At 42.4% G+C, this 3,694-nt stretch overlaps 1 pseudogene; it reads left to right on the plus strand.

Annotated features, from left to right (window-relative positions):
* Positions 1 to 1,505: 1,505 nt before the first annotated feature.
* On the plus strand, positions 1,506 to 2,713 carry LOC131827892 (rRNA-processing protein FCF1 homolog; annotated as a pseudogene).
* The last annotated feature ends 981 nt before the right edge of the window (positions 2,714 to 3,694 follow it).

Below are 3,694 nucleotides of genomic sequence, written 5' to 3' on the forward strand. Positions count from 1 at the left end.
CCTGTATATCCCATAAATATTCCTCAAATATTTATCATGCAACTCCAGCTCTGCTCTAAGACCTGGGGACACAGTCATGAAAAGAAAAGACAAGGTCTCTGCTTTTAAGGAGCAGATATTCTAATGCAGAAATGAGAAAATAAATATGTAAACAAACATTATATTAATGAACAGTGATCAAATAGTGATTAATGAATAGTGATCACAGCTAAAAAGAAAACAGGACATAGTAAAGGTCTGAGTGACAAATGGGATGTATTTTAACTTGGATGAACCAGGAAATATAGAACAATGAGTTGAATCCAAATGACACAAAGGAGCTAGCCACAGGAAGTGTGGGAAGAGTGTTCCCGCCCAAGGTATCAGCATGTATACAAAAATGTCCTTGGAGCTCATCCCTCCAGCCCCTGCTCTCAAATCTCTGACCCAGCTAGGTGGGGATATAATCTAGGACTTGTGTCTTCCAAAACTCATTCTAAATCTTTGTTCGGTGACTAAATTATTCAAGCTTGAGAAATTAAAAACATATGCTAACAAGATCTTCCCACCATCTACAGAGAGATCATCTTAAAAGCATCATGAAATAGTAACACTGAAATTCTAAAAAACTTCTGTTCTAACATTTTAATCAATTTTATATCAAACTCCTTTGTTGAATTTATATACCCATTTGACATATTTATGAAGAGACAAAAAAAAACCCTACATTCCGTAAATGTATTTATCCATCTAACAAATATTTGAGTACCTAATTACACTCTGTTCCAGCTGATGTCTTCTCTTTATCTCTTTTTTCCCCTCAATTTAACACCAATCATAATCTATGTAGGCTTTTAGTTCGCTTTTCAAAATTAATTTCTTGAGCTATTTAAAGGAATTATCCAGTGCTAGAGTTCTCGACACTGGTCACACATTAGAATCACTTAAGGAACTTTTTTTTTTAAGATATTATTTATTTATATGACACACAGAGAGATCACAAGTAGGCAGAGAGGGAGGGAATCATGCTCCATGCTGAGCAGAGTGTCCCATGCAGGGCTCGATCCCAGGACCCTGAGACCATGACCTGAGCTGAAGACAGAAGCTTAACCCTCTGAGCCACTAAGGCAGCCCCTCACCTGAGGAACTTAAAAACAAAAAGCCCAAAGGGCACCTGGCTCATTCAGTCACTGGAGCGTGCAGGTCTTGATCTCAGGGTTGTGAGTTCAAGTCCCATGTTGGGTATAGAGATTACTTAAAAAAAAAAGAAAGAAAGAGCGAGCCCAAGCCCCAGTTTGTGATTAATTTGTTTAAATGTTTCAAGAAATTTGATGCTAAATGTTGTAAGACTAGTTAAATAACAAAAAGATATATTTACATAATACTTCTTGCTCTCAAATTTTGAACAAAGAACTTACTAATAATCAATAACTTAGTAGGCCAACATTTTATTTAAATAAGTTTTATGGTACTACAAAGAGTGAATTAGAAAATCAAAAGCAAGGAGAAATGGGCATGGTGTGAACATGGGGAAGCAAGAGAAAGCAAGAAAGTATGTGACCGGGAAGCGAATGCTTAGCTCTGAGATCCTTCTCTGAGAGAAGGACAGATTAAAACCTAAAAAGAAAGAAAAGAAGGATCCCATGCACTCAAGGAAAGAGAAGTCCCCCAACATCCCTCCTGCTTTTTCCAATATAAACACACAGCTGGGCCGACTTACCACATCCTGGTTGGTACCGACTTTATCAACTTTTCTATTTAAGCCAAACTTGACCGGTCAATGATGGACGGGCTGTGTGCCAAGTGTACCAGTTGTACAACTGACTGTGTAATGGCTGAAACTGAGAAACCGGGGTGAAAGTATCAAGAGGCTCTAAGGATTGAGAAAGAGCCAATATTCAAATGATTACCACGTACACACAAGACAAACTATGCAGATGTCTGCTCAGTATGGAAGAAATTCAGAGTGTTACACTGTGGCATCAGCTGACCCAGACCCAGAAGATTGCTGGAGTTCCCATCATGGACATCTCTAACCATATAGACGACACTGAGCAAATGCCAGATGAGGATGGAGCCCCTCACTCCTATATCTTAATAGAGTTCCTCAGCTCTCCGTTACCAACTTTTCCTGTTGCCAGTTCATACAAGCAATTCTCCTTACCCAGTTCCTCTGTTCTGAGCTATGGCTAAAGACACTCATTTTTTTATGTTTTGAAACTGATTATCTTGTACCATTTTACTTTTTGTTGCATCTTTTTATAAATCAGATGACCGCTCACAAAACAAAAAAAAAAAAAAAAAGGAATGGAAAGGAAAGATCAAACGGGAGGACAACAACAACAAAAAAACAGTTCTTTTTTGCCGGGAACCCTTCTTACAAGTGCCAATCAGATAAACTATATCTGATGTTACATCGTCACAACCCCTCTATCATCAGGGAAAGTAGTTCACATAAGAAAATTTCTCTATAAAATGAGTTCCACACTTACATTCCATATTTGGCTAATTAGAATTTCATTACGATGTCTGTCTCAAACTGATGCAGAAGAGAATGGAATCTTGTCATCAAGACGTGACATCAAACTAAGAACCCACAAGGTAAGCACTCAGCTCCTGTGATACGAAGACAGCTCCTGGGGATGGGCGGCCCTGGGCAACAGTAGCTGACATGCGGGCCTGCGGCTATCTGCTGTCTGTTACTCTTCCCTCTTCCTCCTCTGTCAGCTGCTAGTCAGCTGCTCTCTCCAGCCGCCGTCAACAAAGCCCACCTCAAACAGCCATCACTTCCCTCTGGTCCCATTTACCGTAGCTAAGCTCCAGGCCAGGCATCCAGATCACCAGCCCTGTGGGAACTTCTTCTAAGGTAAGAGGTGGCCCTATTGGTGAAATGCAGGTGCCAAGGCATGCGGACATTGTGCCATCTTCTGCGCTATTCTTAATGTTTTGATTGTCCCACTTCCCTCAGTTCCCACCTGTGGCCTCTGGATAGGAACATATTACAGTAGGATTTCCAAGGACTGATGCGTGGGGGGTCAGGAGATCTGGCCTGTGATTGGCCCCAACTAGCTGTGTGGCTTTAAAGGAAGTCATCACACCTCAGGCCTCAGTTTCCTTATCTGCAAGCCAGGATGGACTGGAGTCTTTTCAGAGGAGCCGGCAAAGATCACATAGATAAGCACCACCTCATTATACTAACAAGCAAACAGAAGGCCGGAGGCGAGTGATTTGCCCCAAGTCAGACATAAGCAGGCAGAGAGCAGAGCCGAGGATGGGACCCACATCTGCAGGTCACAGCTAATCAGCCAGCACAGTACAAACAGATCTGAGCAGCTGCTCATTCTTCCCCTTTTCCGTTTTGTCCATCAGAATGCATGCTCCCTGCAAACAAGGACACACAGGACCTGCTGCCTGTCTCAAAATTCCCAGTTCACCCAATTAGAACACAGAGGAGCCTCAAGGACTTACCCCCCAACCCCCACACACGGTTCTTTTACCTATGGAACATGAGGGTACATACATTCACCGTCCAGAGGGCTCCTGCCTTCACTTCTCATGGAAAAGGTCTTCATGTGCCTACCCGGGGTGCCAACGAAGCCACAGGTTCCAGAGAGGAACTGACACAGAGAAGTTCGAAGGAGGCAGACTGGCTCAGCACAGAAACAAACTGTCTACCAAGGAAAACTACCCCATGGGGGACTGATTCTCTTTGAAA

The sequence above is a fragment of the Mustela lutreola genome, chromosome 3 (assembly GCF_030435805.1).
Source record: "Mustela lutreola isolate mMusLut2 chromosome 3, mMusLut2.pri, whole genome shotgun sequence".
In the NCBI taxonomy this organism is placed as follows: domain Eukaryota; kingdom Metazoa; phylum Chordata; class Mammalia; order Carnivora; family Mustelidae; genus Mustela; species Mustela lutreola.